We start from the raw sequence: 23,380 nt of genomic DNA, 5'->3' as shown, positions 1-23,380 counted from the left end.
CGTCTGTGAAGGCCCGGAGGAGGAGAATGAGCCGGCTGCGGCGACGACGACCGGGTTCAAGTCCGGGGAAGAGCGGTTCCAGAAATCAGGTAAGATGAAAAACAGAATCCAAAAAATAAAAGTGAACGAGTTTGCAACGGGGCGGGAATGCGGCTAAACCCGAAAACGCGTTCAAAAACGGATGAGGGCTTTTGCTTTTTTTTTTTTTTTCTGGGCGGCTTTTGTAAATCGTCGCTTGGGACAGACGGTCACTCAACAGCGGCCTCCAAATTTGAGTTTATAAAAAAATAAAAAATACAAAAAGCACCTCTTTTTTTAGGGGTTTATTACAACACAGACAACATATACAGTTATTTTAAAACACGTTCAATACTGTTTTATAAAAAAAAATCAAAGGGTTTTCTTTAAAATGATACCAACTTTTTGCATTTACACCTCTGCATGTGGATTTGGGAAGCCTTTAAATTTGGGTAGGCAAAATTCAGGCGGAAATCCAAAAAAAAAAAAAACACGGTAGTTTAAATGGTTGACCACTTTACTGATCACACAGAGACATTTAAAATGATACCAAACATGAATATAAGGTTACAAGATACACCATATTAAAACTTTGGGCATTTTATGTGAAAATGTGAATGATTTGCTCTTATCAGAAGGTAACTTAAAGGTCGACCACCCGCTCTCCCTCAGGAAGCCAATACGGAAGTAACTAAAACTGCAATTCATCTGAAATTCCGCTAGTCCTGGCCGCTCCTGGCTCCAAAACAGCAAATTTTAATTGAGCCCACTGTCAGAATGGCCAACTTTACAGCAGAAAAAAAGGTGTTTACAGCCTGGTACAAAAAAAGATTTTGGTTAATACAGCTAATATTACCCTTCATGACAACTGTGAGGGGGGTGAATTTTTTCATAACTCATCCGATTCCTTTATATTAAGTTATATTAAGTTTGCATAATTAAGGGCGTGGCCACTTGAGTGACAGCTAGGTCTCGCTGGTCGCCGTCACGTCATCTCAGCTGAATCCTGCAGTTTAGCCACTGAACTCGGCATATTTATCGTATTTCTGTGTTGTTTTATGTGGCTTTTCACAGTCGACTGCCTTTTGGACTTGTTTCCTACAATTATTAGATGGCATGGCATGCTGAGTGCACTTAATTGTGCTCACAAACCATTCACGTGGCCTCCGTTTCCCATGTGAGTAAAGTTATATACTTATATACCATCTCTATACATGTATTCGTTTTATTTAAGATCATTTATCGTTTATATTTGTATTTAGAGCTGTAATGCACTTCTGAATCTGTCAGATTGATTATCTGTAGGCTCTAGAACAGTCATCTGAAGCGTTGTCATACAGTGTTATGCTGGATTTCATCAATAGTCTTACATTAACTAACACAGACTATATCCGAAGTGTTTGGATGTAATTTGCGTTTTCCTCCTGTTGAAAAACGTCATAAGAACAATGTTTAGTGGCTCAATGTATTACAGCAGTGTTTTTAAAAGTCTAAACACTTTATTGATATAGTGTACAGCCAAGCACAAGAGGTCAGAATACAAACGAGTCGCAGGTGATAAAGTATTAAGCGTTCTCCCAAAGTAAAGTGTGTCTGAACCAGGTCCAAGCAAACTGCCAGCAGGTGTCTGTAGCTCCGCTCACTCTCCGCCTCTTTGCCCTTGTTTGGTATCCTGACGTTGGTGTGATGACGCGCGAACAATATGGCGGCAGTTGGCCACGCCTTATTTGTTTTCTTTTGCGCTCTTTAGAAACCTATGGGTGACGTCACGGATACTACGTCCATATATTTTACAGTCTATGGTTCCCCCATGTTTGCATTGTCAACAGTGATTTGGATAAAACAGTTGAACAGCTGGTTTCCTAATCTTCTTCTCAGATCAGAAAGTCTATTGTTTTTATACCTGACCGTTCTCGTGGTCTTATCTCGTGAAATTCCATGAAAGTTCTCCGGGTCTGATATTCTGGAGAGATATAGCCATCCTTACCACCCATCACAAGATGGAAGTAATTGCGGTGACTGTGAACAGGGAGAACCTGGCCTGGCTGTTACATCAATTGTCTTGAACACACACATATTTAATCTTCATAATCTTCCATCAAAAATGTATGTGTTGCTTTGCCTCTAAAAACAGAACTTTGTTTCTTTTAAGTAGATACGTCATGTTTATTCCCTCTCTCTTCAAAGCAGCTGTCACACAGAAACCACTTTTCACGATCCAGTCAATTCCTAACGGGCAAAACGAAGCCGATACACACAACACTGCAGATGTAAAATAGGTTACGAATGCTGTTTCATGTTGACTTTAAAGCGTTGCGCAATCTCTGGGTCACTGAATTAATTTGATAGCATATGTGGCACGTTTAATTACTTCACTAGACGCTGTGGGCAAAAACACTGAACTGTGAACAACCGTCAGCGCAGGAAACAGAACGCATTTTTGACGCTTTGATCTGTTTAAACGGTGAGATTATTCTCTTACATCATCAAACAGAGACTTCATTAAATATTCATCCGATTTCTTGTTGGTACGTGTCATTAGTCAGTCCCTAAAGCTGATTCCAATGGGGAATATTCGCCATGATGAGATAATAAAGCTGTTCTGAGCGATATAATAGGTGATTGTTATGATTCTATCTGTTATGTTTTGATCTGAACTGAGAGCGTGGGATAGTGGGAGTCATCTATAGATGAATTACCGGTTTGTAAACATTCAGGATGCGCGCAGTGAGGTTGCAGAAAGAAAACCGGGAGCGCGTATAGCATTTACAGCGAGGAAATGACATCTGATGTGGTACAGAGTTTGTTGTTGTATTCGAGATCAGCTATATTGATTACATATATATATATATATATATATATATATATATATATATATATATATATATATATATATATATATATTAGTGCTGTCAATCGATAAAAAAATTAACTAATTAATCACACTTAAAAAAAAAAGATTAATCGCATTTAAAAGACTGAAACTTGTCATTTTGGCTATTCGAGTGTTAAATTAATGTGAACGCAAGACAAATACTGTTTAAATTCAAAATATAATTCATTATCAGAATTTTTGTTTAACTTATAACACAGATTTCTTCATGTAAACAACATACCCACAACAAACCATCAAGATCCTGCTTGACAGCCATATTTATTACAGAAATAAAAACACAGGCATGTTAGTGCCATTTGAATGTCAAAACAATCCATGCCAATAAAGAAAACATTGATTTCCATGTTGGATTCTAAGTGGACTGCTCGCAGCACCGTCAATCACTAAGGCAGAAAAACATGACAGTCTGTTAAGTGTTTTATGGGCCGATCAGATCATAAGAAGAAACAGCGGAAACTGCACAGCATCTGCCCCTGGCCACAACAGGAAAAAAAAAAACTGCGTTAACTGCGTTAATTTTTTTTACGCGTTAATTATTTTAAATTAATCGCATGCGTTAACGCGTTAATTTTGACAGCGCTAATATATATATATATATATATATATATATATATATATATATATATATATATATATATATATTTTTTTTTTTTTACATAATGCTTTCAGCGTATAATAACGACTTGTCACTTGGCAAAATTAATGTTAAAGTGAGCGGCGTTCGTCTGACAGGTCCATTTGCGATAGCACACTTCCAATGAATATTGGATAAGATGAAATGGCCAAGCATCCAGCCCCAAATATACAACTATCTCATTGAAACTCCAAGTGATTTTACAAGAGAGAAGTTAAAGCCCAATTCGATGCCAACAGTTTTGTTCTGTGTGGTCATGTGCAAGAAATAATGTTCCATGATTACCAGATTCAAAACTTTGTAGTGCTAAAAACCGGAGTTCTTTCTAGCCAAAGACAAGGTAAGAAGACGGAGCTTTACAAGGTCTGGGTAATCATCAACAAGCAAAACAACAGCATTCTGATAGCAAACTGCACCTGTACGGCAGGGTATGTGAACTTAAATGTTTACATTTGATTCTAAGCATTCAGTGTCGGCAGTTTATTCAACCATATTTAACTGTTTTTGCTGAAATCAAATCAAAAATGAGTAATGTGTATGATTCAGCATAGCGGGAACTTACCTGATATAAAATAAGAACCGCAGAGTCTAGCTTTTTTAATGAGGTCCTCACTCCATTCAGCTCCCTTTTAGCCAAAGATGTCTGCGGTTGGCATTAAAAGCATTGTGGTGTACAGTAAATGTTAAGTTTTCTATTTTTAGACTTTTTGGATTTTGGCATCACAGCAAGAAAGTCGCTGGTTCAAGCCTCGGCTGGGTCAGTTGGCGTTTCTGTGTGGAGTTTGCATGTTCTCCCCACATTCTCATGGGTTTCCTCCGGGTGCTCCGGTTTCCCCCACAGTCCAAAGACATGCGTTACAGGTGAATTGGGTAGGCTAAACTGTCCGTAGTGTATGTGTGAATGAGTGTGTATGGATGTTTCCCAGTGATGGGTTGCAGCTGGAAGGGCATCCGCTGCGTAAAAACATATGCTGGATAAGTTGGCTGTTCATTTTGCTGTGGCGACCTCAGATTAATAAAAGGATTAAGCCAAAAAGAAAATGAATGAATGAATTATATTCTTTTAATTTATTCATTCATTCATTTTCTTTTCGGCTTCTGATTTTATGGTCGCTTTCTTTTGACCGCCCCCTGTCGTTTGAAAGAATATCTCAACAGTGAACACATCAAGTATAAAGCTTTTGGCATGGGGTAAGTGTAGATGTCAATAACTGTGAAGGTAGGGGTACGTGTAGACATTAATAACACACAATGTAATGGGTAATTTAATATACAGTGGGGGAAATAAGTATTAAACACGTCACCATTTTTTTCAGAAAAGATACCACTGACTTGAAACTTTCCCCAGATGTTGGTAACAACCAATTAAATAGTTATATGAAAAAAGCACAAATTAAGTTATGCGCAATAAAATAAAATGACGCAGGGAAATAGTATTGAACACGTGAAGAAAGGATTAGGGAAAGCCCAGACAGCAGCTGAAATCTCTCAGTAGTTGTTCAGAAACCCTCTCCCCTTTGTCATTGTAAATTAATAATAGCTGTTTTAGTCAAATATCTACATTACCAGAATAATTAAGAGGAAAGCAGGGTAGACATTTCAGCAAGAGAGTGATGCAAATCACAGTCAAGAAAACTCTCAAAGGCTTTCAGAGAAAGACAATAAAAGCTGTAGAATGGCCCAGCCAATCACCTGATGTAAATCCAATGGAAAATACCAATTAAAGATTACATTTGATAGGCAAGACCCACAGAACCATCAAGTATTAAAATTGTTTCAGCAGTTCATTTTCTCCTTGTGTCATTTCCTTATTACCGTCTTTCCGTCTTTCGGATGAGACGTTAAACCGAGGTCCCGACTCTCTGTAGTCGTTAAAAATCCCAGGATGTCCTTCGAAAAGAGTAGGGGTTTAACCCCGGCATCCTGGCCAAATCTGCCCACTGGCCTTCATCCATCATGGCCACCTAAACATCCCCATATTCAATTGGCTGCATCACTGTCTCCTCTCCACCAATCAGCTGGTGTGTGGTGTGCGGTCTGGCGCAAAATGGCTGCCGTCGCGTCATCCAGGTGGATGCTGCACACTGGTGGTGGATGAGGAGATTCCCCCCCACTATGTAAAGCGCTTTGAGTGCCCAGAAAAGCGCTATATAAATGTAAGGAATTATTATTATTAATTATTATTATTATTATTTCCTTATTACACAGATTTTTTTGTTTGTTTTGTTTTATTTTTATGTTTGTATTGCTTGGGGTTTTACCAAAATCTGGTTAAATTCCTATTTAACAGCTCCTTTACCATTTTTTTTTTTTACCGGGGAAAAAAAAAACATTCAGTACTTTTTCCTATTGTAAATTATTAAATAGTGGGTCGTTGTCTAATTAAGAGATCCACTGCATTCAAATTCAGCTCAAAATGAAAACATAACAGCACACAGCTGCTGCATAAAGCCCTGTGAAAAGCAAAAGCTTCAACACTGTCTCCTTATTAACATGCACACATGGCCTTGTTGTCCAGTCATGTGTGAGGAAGCAGAAACCATAAAACACAGAGCCACACCGTGACGAAATGCGTGAGTCTGCTCTTCAGCCATGTTTTCTGGAGATCACTCCTCGCCATAGCATCCGTTTTGATGTTGCCATGGAAACGTTCTCTCTCCGTGGGGTTATTTTTAGTATCTGCGAGCTCTCTCCGCAGGCACATGCGTTCGGTGTGAGAGGAAGGCCGCTGAGCCAATATGGCAGCCATAAAGAATGGGAAATATTGCGGATGAGCATTTCTGTATTGTCTCGGATAAAGAGGATTATGTGTTTGGAATCGGAGCAGGGCTGAGGAATAAACACATGGGGTTGAGACAAAGGGAACAGACTGTAAACAGTGTTGTGAAGTAGGCATCGCAGATTAAGCTATGCATTGAGAAATGCACTCTGTAATACTGCCGACAGATTCTGAATGTTTTTTTAGGTTTAGGTCACTTTTTTGGTGGTGTAAATATTTGATCTTTATGAGAAGAGCTTTTGATATTGTTTTAAAATATGCACATTTAAAGCATATCAGTTACATAAATTAAACAAATTGGTGGAATTTTTACATAATGTTGGTTGACTGAATGAAGGGTATATACAGGAATCCTAAAGGTAATTTCAATACCTTTTTAAGACTTTTTAAAGACCTTTTAAGAATATTTTAAGACCTTATCGCCACATCAAGTTCTAATCAGTATCAAACCTTTAACTTAATAAACAGTTGTTATTAAACAGTTGTAGTTAAAAAAATGAATGGAGCACAACCATGCAAAAAGAACTTAAGGGGTTATTTTCAGCGTCAGGTTTCAGCCACTGTTTAAACTCATCTTTCTCCAAACAGGAGTACGCAAATTTGCATTATCCCATTTTGTAGTCTATTTTGCTTTATGACAGAGCTAGTAAATTAGTTTGTAATGGGCATCGCTCTGCTTGCGCGCATATTGGCATATGTGTTAGAGCCAACACAATCTCACGGCAATTCGTAACTTTATGAAATAGTGGGTAATTTGTATGAATTCGTAAGATCTAATTCGTACAATTTAGTACGATTTGCTCATCCCCCAATGGCGGTTGGGTTTAGGGGTGGGGTTAGGTGCCACGCCTCCTTTTTAAAAATCGTACAACTTCATACGACTGACCTCGAATTAGCCACTAAACTGACAAAACATAAAATACTTACGTTTTCTCTTGAGATCAGGCTGGTGAGAGCATACCTGCCAACACCTCTGTTTTTCCCGGGAGTCTCTCATATTTCAGACCCATCTCCCACCACCCTCGTTTTGTTATTTATCCCAGAAAACTCCAGAGTTAACCAGATACACTACAAACGGTTACAAATAACAAAACACAAGTAAATACATAATTTGCAAGCTAGAGAAAACAAGGAGACAACTATTTTAATCGCACTTACTTACACTTGTGAATTGGAAGAAGGAACTGCTCCATGAACTGTATACTGTAAAGTTCCTATCGAGCTCTGAGAAAGTCCCATACATCAATAGTCTTTTCTGAGCTGTCCTTTAACAAATGGCCAACGAATCCCTCATCGTAAACGTGCAGATTCCAGAAGCACTCGTCAGAAAAAATGACGGGAACACAGCACAATGCTGGGGCTATAATGCTGAGGTATTTTTGCAAAAATAAACCTCAACCACTGACTCTTCAGTTTCATCTTTGAGTAGAGAATATAACACTAACTTTCCCCTTACACTTCTAATAACGTCCAGCTGAGCACAGCGTCTTCATGACTTGATTCAACCGGGATCTGCTACACTGTTTGTGGCCGAAGCTGCAGGTTTAAATTACGTTTAAATTAAGGGGCTTAAGTTTGTATCGACGTCACGCCGAAACGGCTAAAAAGTCATCATCAAGATGGTTCATTTGAAGCACTATGAGTTGACTCTTTTATAGGTGAATCAGTAGTTTTAAAAACTGTGCACTTTCAGATTTAAGCCTTAGCTGGATATTTGACTTCACTTAGAGCTGTGTTACACACTACATGGAAGGTCATTTTCAAAAACCCATAATAGGGGCTCTTTAAGATGGACCTTTTAGGTACAAATTTGTACCTTTTAAAAAAGGAAACACCCCAGTGACAGCTTGCGTACCCTTATTTCTGATTGTGTACGATCTCATTCTTACTATTGAGTATGATTTGTTTTTCCCTCAATGACGGTTGGGTTTAGGGGTGGGGTTGGGTTGGGTGCCACGCCTCCTTTTTATAATCGTAAATTTTTGTGTGAATTAGCCACTGACAAAACATAAAATAATTACGTTTCCTGGTGAGATCAGGTTGGTGTAACCCGTTTGTTTTTACTGTGTACGCTGTAAAAACTGCTGGGTTACACACAATCAGTTTGTGTTGGGTCAACATGAAGTTATTAGGTTATTCATTTTTACAAATTTTATTGTACTGAACATAAAACAATTAAGTTATCCTAAAATAAAATTCGATAATTGTGTTGTTTTAGATCATTTTAAAAACGTTTTTTTTTTTAAACCCCACTAAAAATTCACATTGACTCATATTGAAACGCTTTCAGGACGTGTCAGAATCCACTTTTGCTAATTTAAGGATGGAAAAATCCGCTTTGAGCCATGGCGCATGGTCTAAAAGGGTTGAGTTTACTTTCTTAATGAGTTATAGGTGTTTTGAGAATAAACCAATCAGAGTCTCATCTCCCGTTCCCTTTAAGAACCAGTTGCGTCGCGCCATAAGCGCATTCGCTATTTACATGACATAAGTATAAGTGTAAGTGGAAAAACCGAGCATTTCACCAGCAAGAAAACAGTTAAACAGAGCATCTACAGCGTGAGAATCAGAGATAAGGCATCTCATAATCTACTTTCATTTTCGCTCTCGTGGATAGGGAAACCTTGTACGCACAGACATCAATTAGCCTATAAATAATTAATTTCATCTGTTAAGCGCAAAGATTTGTTTCAAAACTTTTTCTAAATTCAGTTCTAATTTCCAGCAAACGAATAAATGAACAATAATAAGGAAATGTGCTCAAAAACCTGAGTTATATCCTAAAACACATGCTGTGCACCATACATTCTAAAACCTGACAGGTGGGCAAATCTCAGCTTGTTTTTAATAAAACAAATATACATATGCAGATAATTAATAATACTGCTAATAATAATAACATTATACCAAAGCAAATTGTTATGAATGAACTGAAAAAGCCTCCCGAGATGAAGAAGGCATGAAGGCGGTGGTTTGTAAATTTATGTAGGCTAAAAAAATAATATGTTTTGTAATATTTTAGTCCTTTATATTTATATCCTATATATATATATATCTTTATTATATCCTATATATATCCTTAATATTTAAATTATTTTTCATTTGTTAATATATTTGCGTAATGCTCTACGTCTACGAGGCGCACAACTAACGCACTCTGCGCTGGACTTTAGACCGGCTTTGTTTTGGTCTATTGAAAAATCTATTATAGTTTCTCAAAATAGCAACGCACCAGCAATGCGCCTCAGAACGCCTTCTTCTTTATACCAGAACGCCAATGGGCGCACAAATGAGCGCAAATGCATTTGCTATTGAAAACAGTGTGGCGGAAAACGTCAAAACGACTCTTGCGCCAAGCTGGAACTAGCAAACAACAATTGCGTCGTGCCTTGCGCCACATTGCGCTGGGTGTGTGATAGGGCCCTAAATGTTTGTGTTTTAGAGCCTTTGCAGGCTATATTAGCACATAAACTCCAGTAAAGTGACATCCATCAAACATATATTATTCTATTTACACGTCTTATTTTACCTTTGCATTAACAAAACGTATGACATTAATCATGATTAAATATTTTAATTAACTGACAACCCTATTAGAGACAGTTAATGTCACTGAACTTGACATGCCATTTTACAAAACGGAGTATAATTTAAAAGTGTTGACGTCCGCGGTAATAGGAATTGCAAATGATATTCCCTGAGGTCTGCTGTCAGTGCCGTTTATGCAGTTTGATAAGGAGGAGCAGGAATTATAAATGTCACTGTGATGTTCATTTCGGATCTGTTGTGGATCTGTGTTTGTGTTTCTGCTGGTTTCTCATGCATCCCCTGACCCAGAGATGGGAAAACCCAGCAGGGATGGATGAGTAAACCCATCACACGAGAGGTCAGATATTTCCATGGGTCTCTTTTTCTCACGCAAACTCAAATGTCAATGATCTTTCTCTGTCTAAGACACGGAGTCGGAGGACATTTTTCATTCTGTCACTGGAGTATTGTTGCCGGTGGTGGATAAATTGGTTAATATCTAACCGTAGAATAAATATACATGGATGAAAATACACCACCATATGGAGGATGAAAACTACAAAAACAATAAATAAATAAATAAATTGGTAAATAAATCTGTGGGTGGGGGAGTTAAGTTTAGCATTTTCCTGTTCCCCTAACATTTGTGTGATTTATAAAATTATTTGCCTATAATTATTTATTATATTTATATTGTTTTATTTTTTTATTTATGCATAAATTTATGTATGTATTTACTAATTAATTTATATATTTGTGGAGTTATTTATATATTGTTTTTATTGGAGGTTTTGTCCTCCACACCGGCATAAGAAAAAATAAATAAATACTAAATAAAAAAAATAATAACAAAATTAATTTCCAACAATAACTTGTGCAGAAAACATGTCTTATGATCAGAATGCTTAAATAAGGATAGTGAAAATCAATTTAAAAGCATGAAAAAATGTTAAATAAATAAAAATGCAAGCAAATAAATAAATAAATGTGGTTTTTGTTTGTGTTTTATTTTTTTTAATTTGACTGGTCCCTTTTGATGGACCTTGTGCATACATACACCAAGAAACCTGCAAAAACAATAAACAAATAAATACACAAATATATAAATAAACTAGTAAATAAATACACAAATCCATGCATAACTACAACAGAGAATAAATACATTTGCAAATAAATAAATAGCTAAATATGCAAATAAATAACTAAATAAATAAATAAATAAATAAATGTATAAAAAATTCACAAATTCCTGCATAATTTATATATATTTAATAATAGTGTGGGCAGGTAAATAATTGTAAAAAATTACATGAATTTTGGGGAAGTAAGAAAATGCTAAAATAATTATATATTTATTTATGCAGGAATTTATGGATTTATTTATATCAATACATACATACATACACATATATATATATATATATATATATATATATATATATATATATATATATATATATATATATATATATATATATATATATATATATATATATATATACATATATATATATATATATATATATATTGCAGGTTTCATCCTTTATACCACCATAAAAAAAATATTAATAAAAATTTAAACTAAATAAATAAATAAATATTAACAAACAATATCATCTACAACAATAACTTGTGCAGAAAACTTATTTTATTCACAGTATGTTTAACATTTTTTTTCTCTGGAGAAAGTCTTATTTGTTTTATTTCGGCTAGAATAAAAGCAGTTTATAATTTTTTAAAAACTATTTTAGGGTCAAAATTATTATGTGACTTGTTTAATTATGGTAATTATGTGACCATTATTATTATATGACTTGCCTAATTAATTACCCTAACCTGTTAAGCTAATTAACCTAGTTAAGGTTAAAAATCTCTCAGTTAAACAGAAAATGAGGAAAAAAATAAACAGGGTGGCGAATAATTCAGGAGGGCTAATAATTCTGACTTCAACTGTACATCAAGAAAAATTATTAATGTGTTCAATCATTCGTTCATTCCTTCGTTTGTTCGTCAGTCCATCCATTCAGACAGACAGACAGACAGACAGAGAGAGAGAGAGAGCGAGAGAGAGAGATTTTTTTTATTTACTTTCTGAGATGTGCTTTTCTATTAAAATTATAATCAATCAAGCGAAAATTAGGTAATTTATTAATTGAAATATTAAATTTACTGTAGAATATATTGCTTTAATGTTTTTTTTCCTCTTTTATATGGTTTGGCATTCTCATATTTTTCAGAACAAATTATTATTCATTTTATACACATCTAAACAAATGCTAATCCCATAAATTCAGCTTTTCAGAATATAATCTCATCACATGTACATACAGTACAACCCAGGAATGACTTATGTATTAATTTCTTTATTACTTAATTCATAATTGCTTTAAAAAACAATTAAAAATTTCCTCTTATAACCTGTATTATTCACACAAAAAATAAGAATTTTCTGAAAATAAATTGTATAAAAAAGGTATTTATTGACAAAAAGAGAGCTGGGATGCATTTCCATTGGATTTATTTAGAGCTGAGAATGTGGTGTGGAATATATTGGAGACAATCCTTTTTGTCGGGGTGGGTTGGTCTCCCTGGAGTCTCATTTACAAAATATTGGCTCAGCCAAACTGTCCACACATTGATTTAGTGCCGTCCTGCGATACCTATGTCCCGCCGCTAACATCGCCATGGCAACCCCTGAGTGCATGGTCCGCTGATGTGGTAATATTTGATGCAAACATCAGTCAGAGTCCATGCATACAGATCACTTTCACCGCTGGCTTGATCAAGTAGGAGTTTTAAGGTTAAACAGCCTTTTAAGAGTAAAAAAAAAATCTAAACTGCTAAATTACAGTTAAATTACTGCTCAATTACTTAATTACAGTGGTATATTTTTATATACACTTTTATATATACCTCATAACCAGCAGTTGAAGTCAGAATTATTAGCCCCCCTTTGATTTTTTTTTCTTTTTTAAATATTTCCCATGCCACTATTTTTCCCCAAACCATTGTTATACAATGACTTGCCTAATTACCCTAACCTGCCTAGTTAACCTAATTAGTTATAATTAGTAATTAGACACTAATTGTTGACATTACCTAATGTTAAAGGCGCCAACAGACTCATAGCTAAGTTTGTTTTTGTTGTTTGTTTACCTGTTATTATTAGTAAATACATCAACATTGTCTAACAGCTGATCTTTATTTTGTATTTTCCATTAGATTCAAGTCAGGTGATCGGCTGGACCATTCTACAGCTTGATTTTTTTTTCTTCCTGAAAACTATTTGAGAGTTTCCTTGGCTGTGTTTTGGACTGGACGAGTGTCCGCTGAGGTCCAGCGTTCTCCAGCTTCCGCCGCCTAGACTGCAGCTCTGCACAAGACGTTTTTCCATAGGAGAAATGGTCGTGCCCAGCTGAGCCTGGTTTCTCTCAAGGTTTTTATCCTTCATTTTGCCAATTGGTGAAGTTTTTTTCTCGCCGCTGTCAAGCTGGCTTGCATAGTTCGACACTGTTTCAATTCACTATAATCTTCCATGTGAAGCTGCTTTGACACAATCCACTTTGTAAAAGCGCCATACAAATAAAGGTGAATTGAATTGATTAGATTTTTTCTGGAAACAAATCCAACGTACTCTGCATTGCTAGTGCTCAACTCTGAAGAGTGAGCTACAGTGTGTTTCCCCTCCATTTATTCATTAATTTTCTTGTCCGCTTAGTCCCTGTCACCGACTCGGTCCCAGTCATTCCCCAAGCTGGCCAGCAGAGGCCACCATCTCCGGACTTCTAAGCATTACATCATCCTTTCACTCTGATCATGCACACCTGAACTGAATCCCGTTAATGACCCACGTACCCTTTATAAGCCAGCACCAAACGCTCATTCAGGGCGAAGTCTTGTTTAGCCCTGGCCAGCATTTCTGAGCGTTATTCCTGCCTGATTCCCTGTGTATTACTCCAGCCTGTTCCTTGACTCTGCTTCGCCTTCTGCCTGCCCACGACCCCCGCTTTGCATACGGACTCTGATACTCGCTGCCTGCCCTCGAACCACGCCTGTTATACGGACTCTGATGTTTGCTATCTGCCCACGACCCACGCCTGGCTCACGGACTCTGAAACATCCACACACACTCATTCACACACTCTACGGACAATTTAGCCTACTGGAGCACCTGGAGGAAACCCACGCGAACACAGGGAGAACATGCAAACTCCACACAGAAACGCCAACTGAGCCGAGGCTCGAACCAGCGACCTTCTTGCTGTGAGGCGACAGCACTACCTACTGCGCCATTCCGTCGCCATCCCCTCCATTTAAAAAATGATATTCCAATTTAAATATAGCAAACAAAAATGCTCAGAATATATTGTCTGCATCTTCTCTACCAGTGTCAATAATGAAAGAGAAGTGGGTTGCAGCCTGGGACGAGGATTTGGCCTGATAGTTAATGATTAAACACAAAGGAGGGTCTTCCCCTCGCAGACGCATTGAGAGCTGCTGGCCTGAGGGGGAAACACACACTCACACAAACACACACACACACACAAAGCAACATGCGCTCTCTGCATTCCTCCAGTCTCTTTGTCCAAACTGCATACATTAAACGCTTGACGGCACATCCTCGCCGCAAACAGATGCGTGTGTAGCGCCTGCCATGACAAATTATCATCTAATAGCAGCTGCCCGGTGAAACATCATTTTGTATGGTGGGCGTTAACAAAACGTGCTCTGCTGGTGTACGTAAGGATGCTTCAGATGAAGGTATCAGATGGAGCTTTTAAAAGTAAAAGCAGCTCAAATGTGCATTTTAAAGCGTGTTCTGCATACCTGTCAACATGTGGATGTGAAAATAAGGGAGATGAGGGATGACCCCCCCCAAAAAAATCACAAAATTACTGAAATGAACTAAAAACTGGAGCTGTTTTATTGTAACTAAACAGTTAAATAGTCAGTAATATGTTTTATTGTTATTATTTCATTCATTCATTCATTTTCTTGTCGGCTTAGTCCCTTTATTAATGCAGGGTCGCCACAGCGGAATGAACCGCCAACTTATCCAGCACATTTTTATACATCGAATGCCCTTCCAACCGCAACCCATCTCAGGGAAACATCCACACACACATTCACACACACACTCATACACTACGGACAATTTAGCCTACCCAATTCTCCTGTACCGCATGTCTTTGGACTGTGGGGGAAACCGAAGCACCTGGAGGAAACCCACGCGAACACAGGGAGAACATGCAAACTCCACACAGAAACGCCAACTGAGCCGAGGTTCAACCAGCGACCTTCTTACTGTGAGGCGACACGGTGAAATTATCTAACAGTTATCAAATCTCATTAACCTTTTCTTCACTGTATAACACATTCTGATTAAAGAGCAGCGAGTGAATCTCTCATTTATTTGGATTGTTCAATTGTTTACGTTAAATAACAGAGGTGTCACTTTAAAAATGCACACATCTAACGTTATAATGAAAGCATTTGATTGCTTTCCTAACTTTTTAGGCTAATTTTAAGAGTTCACACTTAGCTGATGAATGATTATAAAGCTTGTTTGGCATGCTGTCCCGAGAGAGAGCCCTGAGCTCATAAGATCCTTGAGCTCGGGCCTCCCTCCCGTTTGTAAGGCGAGAGGGGAGTTTGAGCTCAGGTGGATCTCGAGAACTCCCCTGCTGTAGTAGCTAATAAACAGATAGTGATTTCTCTTAAGAGATAACTACTTACTAGGAGCATGTCTATGGTGCTGATTTGGATAAATCAGTCAACTTAAGTTGCATGTTTTTAGATGGTGGAAGGAAACCGGGGAACCCTGGGGAAACCCACATGAGCACGGAGAGAATGTGTAAACTCCGCACAGAAACGTCGGCTGGCTTGCTAAGGACTAGAAGCAGTGACGTTCTTGCTGTGAGGCAACAGTGCTAACCACTGGGCCACCATTCCACCCACTTAGGAAAGGAGGAGGAGAAGGGGTGGAAGGGGGGATTCTTCAAAATGAAAATGGCTGTCATATGGAACTTTATTTATTGTGAATCGTCTGATTGGTGAATCTTAAATTGAATAATGCAGGACCGGCTGCAAGCAATCTTAAGCACGTTATCCTCTCGAAATTAGTTTATAAATAAACAAAATTTATTAAACAAAATTAAAATAGGACAAAATTAGTTCTGTTCGAAAAAAACCCCACCAAGATCGACATCTTTAGATTTTATTATTATTAATTATGTGTCCCGTCTGTCCAAACACGCACCCCAAACCCAGATTTCACTGCGCTTCAAATCGTGTGTACAGAATCCATTTGGGAAAAACGTCTATTTATCACAATGGAGCGCATCAGCTGACAGTCACGCACTGCTACATGACTGTTTTGAGGATTGCATAGCAGGGGCGACGGCACCTGTAATGAAAAGGAAAGGGAATCCCGCCATTTTTATAATTATTTAAAAGTGTTTTCATGCCTAAATAAAACGAAAGCACATAACAGACTCACATTTAAGAGCAAAGGGTGGCCCCTGCGGTTTAGCAGTATGGGTTGTGTACAGGGCCGAAAACTGGGGTGGAGGTGGGGTTCTCTATTCTGCCGCACTAGACGTGGATATAACTGAGGGCGCGGGTGGTGAGGGTAGTTTCAGGGACGCCGCTCTTTCTATTCTGCCGCCCTAGACACGGATATAACTGAGGCGCAGGTGGCGAGGGTAGTTTAGGGGACGCCGCCCGAGGCGCGGGTGGCGAGGGTAGTTTCGGGGACGCCGCCCTCTCTATTCTGCCGCCTAGGTCGCCTCTATGTACGCACCGGCTCTGGTTTTGGACAGGGAGGATCGGCTCTTTAATGTTTATTGTTACCCTTCAGAGAAATACAGGAAAATACAGGAAAATACCTAAATACCTTAACAAGTTGATAGTGGGATAGAATTGTAAAATATGGGAGAATCCTGGGAAAAACAGGAGGGTTGACAGGTATGGTGTTATGTGTTGTACCTCATAAATCTGTGTGCTGCCTTTTCTAATTAATAATTCAGGGGCAGACAACATAGGAAACAGCATTGGATGGCGACTGGTGAATTCACAGTATGCACCTTTCTGTGGATAATTGTTTGCCTTTCCGGCAAACACTTTTGAATCATTTATTTAGATGATTTATGCAAAACAAGCTGACTTTTATTTGTTTATTAGACTGAGGAAGTAAATAAAGATGCCCTAAACAAAATGCTGCATTTAAAGAATAAGAAGCACCACGTCTGACTCTACAACAGTGATATAGTGCAATTATAGAAAAAAAATGGATTTGATTAGAATTATTTTCGTAAAACTTCACAGAATTAGGAACAATTCACTCATTTACTGTACTATATTTCGGCTTAGTCCCTGATTTATCAGGGGTTGTTACAATGGAATGAACTACCAATTACTCTGGGATAGTGCATGCTTTATGCAGCGGTGCCTTTCCAGCTGCAAATAAGGTAGAAGTAACTTAGAAGTAAGGTAGAAGTAAGATCTGAACCCAACGCGATTCATTTATTCGACTCTGAGTCAAATATTTCGCTAAAGAATCTATAGTTTTAAACATGCTGCACTTTTAGATTTAAACCTCAGCTGGATGTTTTCTTTCACTTGGAGCTGTTACACACTGCATGGAAGGTCATTTTCTAAAACCCATAATAGGACCAATGTGGACGTGGTAATGCTCGAATCCACGCCAAAACTGTCAGTTTGAGTGTTTTTGAAAGTTTTTTGATGTTAAACCTTAAAAAACAAACAAACAAACAAAAACAAATATGTTGTGCCTTTATTTCTTTTCAGAAGATTTTGGTCTTTGTATTTTTAAGATACAAAGATCTCTAGGTCGCAGATCATTCACCACAGAAGAACAGTGTGGGTAAAAGTTTTGGAAAGTGATGGCGTTCATTTGCATAACACCACCAAAAACAACAGTTTTTTTTTTTTTAAACCAGTTCACTAATTACTACAAAACGTAGCATTCCCACACCGGATTTCATCATTCTACTACTGCGAAGGATGTGCTTCTGAGTATTAATTACAGCACACTGAAAACCCCACTGGACGAGCGCCGCGTTGCGTCATAAATATTCATGAGCCACCCCTTCGCCATAGTAGAACTGGTACATTCGGGCTCCCGGCCCCGCCTCCCACTCTCATCAGCGTCTGTGTATGTGTGTGTGTGTGTGTGTGTATGTGTGTGTGTGCGTGAACTCCTTGAGCATTCACGATCGCCTCTAATCACTGATCTCCAGTCAAACAGCAAACCCAGCAACGCCGAAACGCGGCAGAAGACACAGACCATGGAATATCGCTTTTCCCAATCTATGCCACACAAACACTGATGGATTAATTGCGGAATATTAATCGTCCATCGCACGGTAAGTTGTTGGAGGAGGTCGGAGGGGTGAAATGATGAAGCATGTGGTAGTTGCAACCTGCCATTGTCTCCAGCGTCCAGTGATATTTGGTGTCCATTTGTGCATCTGTTAGCAAGGAAGCGGTGACATTTCCTAACACTATTGTTATTTTGGTTTGTAAAATAAACGCGGATACAAACGCGGCGGGGGTCTTTAATAGTAAATCGTGGGCAACTTGGGTTGTTCGGACACCCAGTGAAAGCTACACGTTGGAAACAAGTGATCTTCTCAGCCTGCCGTCATGATGGAGCGTCTCTGTGATGATTGACACCTGTCCTCGTGGTATGAAGCATCAGTCATTCAATTCACATTGGATATCATTACATGTATTAGTGGTGAAGTTTCGATGTTTTTCGCTTATTTATGAATGAAATAAATAGGCTAATGCGTATTTTTACACTCAAATAAAACCAGCATTATGCATTTGACATGATTTATTTGGTTTAATAACCGCATGGATCCACATAAGCCCCAGAAGAAAATGCATTCAGTCAGATATAGCCTATATCTGGATAGGAAAGGAGAGTCGTCAGTCTTGTTGGCGATCATTTGGGATGCATGCAAAATAGATTGAGGGACTGAAGTATATTACTGAAGACATGAATTGGTCACATGATTGGGGAACCCTCAAGTTAGTGGGTTGCATTGCATGTTTAAAGGATGGTCTCTGGATGCTTGGGTTTCCCAAATTATTGGCATTAATTAGAAACCATAAGAGTGCTCGGGTTTTGATCACACTTGACCTGAAATCCCAGAATTTAGCTTCAAGTCATGCTGGCTAATACACGACATTAAGTATTAACCCAAAATTAGCTTGTGTATATATATATTTTAGATTAATTTGTGTTGAAATATGGGTGTTTTCATTTATTCAATAATTCTAGTTAGAATGCGAGGTCCCTGCATCGCTGCTTGCAGCTTTAATTATTATGATTATTTTTAGATAGTTTCGATACTAATAAATTAGTGTATTATCGTTAGTTATTTTTTATTTAGTGGTCTTTTAGTGTGTAATACAAATGCATTTGAGATAAATAGTAATGGTATGGTTGAACGTAAATGAAAAGGTGTTTTGGTTATTTACTTTATTGACAATGTGATTTTTGGTGCATGAATAGCAAACTTTGAAAGGGATAGCTCAACCAGGTAATGAAAATTCTGTCATCGTTTACTCGCTGCTTTAAGTTTTCTTTTTCTTCTTTTAAATGCTAAAGAACATTGTCGGAAACATGTAAGCATTGACTTCCATTGTATTTGTTTTTTCTACTGTGGAAGTCAATGGCTACAAGTGCTGCAACTAACGATTGTTTTAATAATCTATTAATCTTTCGATTATTTTTTCGATTAGTAAATGAATCCGATAAAACAAAACAAGAAAAGCATTCATTTTTAACCCTTTATTCAAAAAAGCTTATCCCTGTGCTGTCATAATAATAATAATAATAAGAAGAAGAATAAGAATAATAAAAATAAGAATAAAGACGTAAATAAAAAATCTTACATATAAAAAAAAAAAAGCTAAACTTTTTTTCTCGCCTCCTTCGCCATAGTATTCTACCGCGACATTGCGCAAAGGGAGAAAATGACGTAAGTAATAACTAGTTATGATCTGTTACTGAACCAATATCGAATTAACGAGAGAAGCAGTGGTGGCTGCACAAGTCTTCACATTGTTTTACATACGTTGTTCAGCAACGTGGACACCACCAAATGGTGTTGAAAGAGTCACATACCGTATTTATAAGATACAATTCACCCCAAAAATTTCATTTCTGTCTTCATGTAATGTATTTCCGACCGCAAAATCACACGTGAAGTGAGCTGACTGTCAGCCTCTGAATGAAGTCTACTTTAGTGAACAGAACCTGCATAAGCTGTGAATAACAGCTAATAAAGTTGTAAATAACATTCAGTTTGTGGCACAGAGGGATGGTTTGGGAGCCACGGGAGAAGTGAACAAGTGAAGTGAAAATGAAACCGAAAGCGCACACAGTGTTGCCAGATGTAGCTGACTGATTCCAGCCCAAAAAGTATCCCAAACCCGCCGAAATGCAGAAACACCCACCCAGTCTTCTGTATTCACGAAAATCACGTCAGTGACAGATTTTAAGCAGGAAATGACAGATTGTAAGCATATGTCTCAAACACAATAATTTAGCATCAGAGTTGTCATCAGCATTAATGACCAGGACAAATCTAAAGTCTGTTCAAGTCCACCATTCCAAGTCTATACAAAATTGAGAATTTTAACCAACAGTACAGCTACACCTATTGCTGTTTTAGCAAAGGTTTGAGATTAACAATAATAACAGCCCACTCATAACCTTTATTTTATATCTACAGAATCGTGAGAAAATCGTGATCTTTATTTTAGGCAAAAAAAAAATTTGCGATTCTCATTTTAGCCAGAATCGTGCAGCTCTACAATATAGCGCATGTACAAGATCAGATTTGGATTGATACCAGCTGGCCGATAACCGATCCAGCAAAAATATGCAGTATCGAACCAATATCCAATCCAAGTATTGGATCGGTGCATCCCTAATTTTGTGTTGCACATTTGTTTTGCTTTATGGTTTTACAAAACATACGTTCCATATTTTGGAATGAGAGTTGAATGAAATGAAATTCTACAGTGATAACCTAATTTTCAGCTTCTTGTGTAATTAATAGACTTTGTATTGTTATTGCTTGGTTTGTTTATCGAGTTTTGTTTGACTAGTCAATTAGTTCGGTACGACAATTCTGATAAACTTTAATGAAATCAGTCACGTCGCACATCTCTTACATAAACAACCTCGCTGCCTAAAACTATTTTAGAAACTCTGGTAGTAACCCATATAAAGTTAGAAATAAGGTTTGATTAGCCTAGATTTCATCAATGTTGAAATACGGATGTTTTTATTCTAGGAATCTGCAAATGAGGTCTCAATTGGGTTGAATAGTCTGGGTTTTCTTTTTAAGATTCATTCTAGATTTAATTTGTTTGTTCTATACTTCACTATTGCTACCTATTTTGTTTTACTGTCATATAGTAAATATGCTTTTGAGGTTTTTGGAGCAAAAAGTAAGTCAAGCATTGTCTGTGATTTGTTTGCCAAGGAGGACATCTGTATTCATTCGTGTCAAATAACCCAGCCAAAACTCTGCTTCATTAGCTGCTCCAAAATCTAAAATCACAGGGAAATGACAGTTTGATAATAATGTTGTTGAAGCCTCATCGCCAGCCCGATTCCTTAAATCTGATTGGTTGGTGATGGGACTGTTGTTCCTGGACCAACAAGGATGTTGTTGAACATAGCTTGTGTAGGACAAGGGAAAGCCTACAGAGGGATTCATTTAGCAACATCTGTTCATGTGCAGGGAACACATGGCTGATAGACGGATGCTAATCTCACAGACCGCCTGAGCTATCAAAGAGCAAATCCTGCTCCAGGATTTTTCACAGCAGTTTTGAAGAAATGTCACCAATTTCTGTGATAACAGAGCTTATTTCTTTGAACGGGTTGACGCTGTGGTGTATAATTTGAAACACTGCGCTGTTTGCTTAGCCTGACCTTTTAAATTTGGACTCATGCAGGGGAGTGAGTAAATTGCGACCAACTTTTAAAAAAAGACAAATGATGGAAGAATAATTTAGGGCTGCAACTAACGATTATTTTAATAATCGATTAATCTGTTGATTATTTTTACGATTAATCGATGAATCAGAGCATTCATTTCCAACCCTTTATTCAAAAACTGAATTCAAATATTTAGAGCACAAACATGTTGTCCTTGAATATCCCTGAGCTGGTAAAACTACTACTACTACTACTACTACTACTACTAATAATAATAATAATACTAATATTAATAAAATTAAAAACTTCTAAAAAAATCTTAAATCAAGATCCTTACTACACATGATATAGCATAATGCTGCGTTCACACCAGATGCGGAACGCACGGATAAATCGCGATATTCGTTCGTAAATAGCCGCGTGAACATTTGAGTTTACTCGCTTCATTCGCGCTTCATTCGCGTCAAATTCACTTCAGAGCACAGGGCTCAACAGTAAGGACTGCCCGATGGCCCGGGGACAGTGTGAGAGATGCTCGGGACAGTAGACAGAATTGTTACTGGCCCGATCGGGGCAGTGCTGCCTTGTCACTAAATTTTAAGAGACGGCAACATGACCGCGACATTAAATTATGAGGCTAAAGGAAATGTCTGTTTCTAACTTTGTGGAAACATTTAAATGGGTACAGCATGACGAAAAAAATGTGATGTTTTGCTTAGTTTGCCGTCACTTTTAAGTCAGCCACCTTTTGTTTTGCAATAAAATACGTGCACGTTTTCCATACTGCTATATTTTACTGCTAAATATTTTTCAAATATTTAAATTCTACAACTACTGACAATAATTTCATTCATTCATTTTCTTTTCGGTTTTGTCCCTTTATTAATCTGGGGTCGCCACAGTGGAATGAACCGCCTGACATTATTTCGTGAAACATTATTTAATATATGTGGCTAACTTTTTTATTTCTTTTATGGGGCCAGTGAAAATTTTGGCAGGGCAAGTAAAAATCTGAACCACTGGTCCAATCGGGCCAGTAGAAAAAATCCTTAGCGTTGAACCCTGGAACATATGCGGATTCGCATGATGCGCTGGGCTTCTGTCTGCCGGGTGACTCTAGCTTAATTGCTAAATGGCTAACATGGCTTTTATGAAAAAAATAACAGTGTTTATGTGCTTTATGAAGGCTTAAAAACAGTCAGCCACTACATCCTTTCAGAGGTGCATCCAGCTCTGTTAGCTCATAACCTCATCCAGAAACCTAACCTGGGGTCCGTTCTTCGTACGTGGATTACTCAGTTAGCTGGATTTGGATATTGATTGATTTGACACGATCCAGGATCGTTTCGTTCTTCAAAGCTGATCCAAGAGTTGTTGTCATAGCAACAGTTCTGCCAGGTCAAACCTGATCGGGAGCAGGTTCAATTCATATAAACAGGATTAGATCGGCTCAGTGCATGCAAAGATAATAGAGAAAGTATGTTCTGAATTCTGATATTTTCTTACAGTAGTAGTTATATACACTTGGGAAAATGG

General features: G+C 37.7%; 2 protein-coding genes across 6 annotated transcripts in view; one reads left to right on the top strand and one right to left on the bottom strand.

The window, feature by feature from the left end:
* lyrm7 (LYR motif containing 7) overlaps window positions 1-23,380 on the bottom strand; it is a 434,641-nt gene that overhangs the window by 310,032 nt on the left and 101,229 nt on the right. The gene's annotated exons all lie outside the window — the stretch shown is intronic.
* Window positions 1-23,380, top strand: part of plppr1 (phospholipid phosphatase related 1) — a 373,854-nt gene that overhangs the window by 261,238 nt on the left and 89,236 nt on the right. For 2 of the 5 annotated variants that reach the window (XM_073913745.1, XM_073913743.1), the window contains exon 1: window positions 18,062-18,242. The exons of 2 other annotated variants lie outside the window; for them this stretch is intronic. The gene's annotated coding sequence lies outside the window, so the exon portion shown is untranslated. 5 annotated transcript variants of the gene reach the window in all.

Source organism: Danio rerio, chromosome 10, assembly GCF_049306965.1.
Source record: "Danio rerio strain Tuebingen ecotype United States chromosome 10, GRCz12tu, whole genome shotgun sequence".
Classification (NCBI taxonomy): Eukaryota; Metazoa; Chordata; class Actinopteri; order Cypriniformes; family Danionidae; genus Danio; species Danio rerio.
The sequence above is the reverse complement of the archived record's forward strand: the minus strand, read 5'-3'. Positions and strand labels throughout refer to the sequence as shown.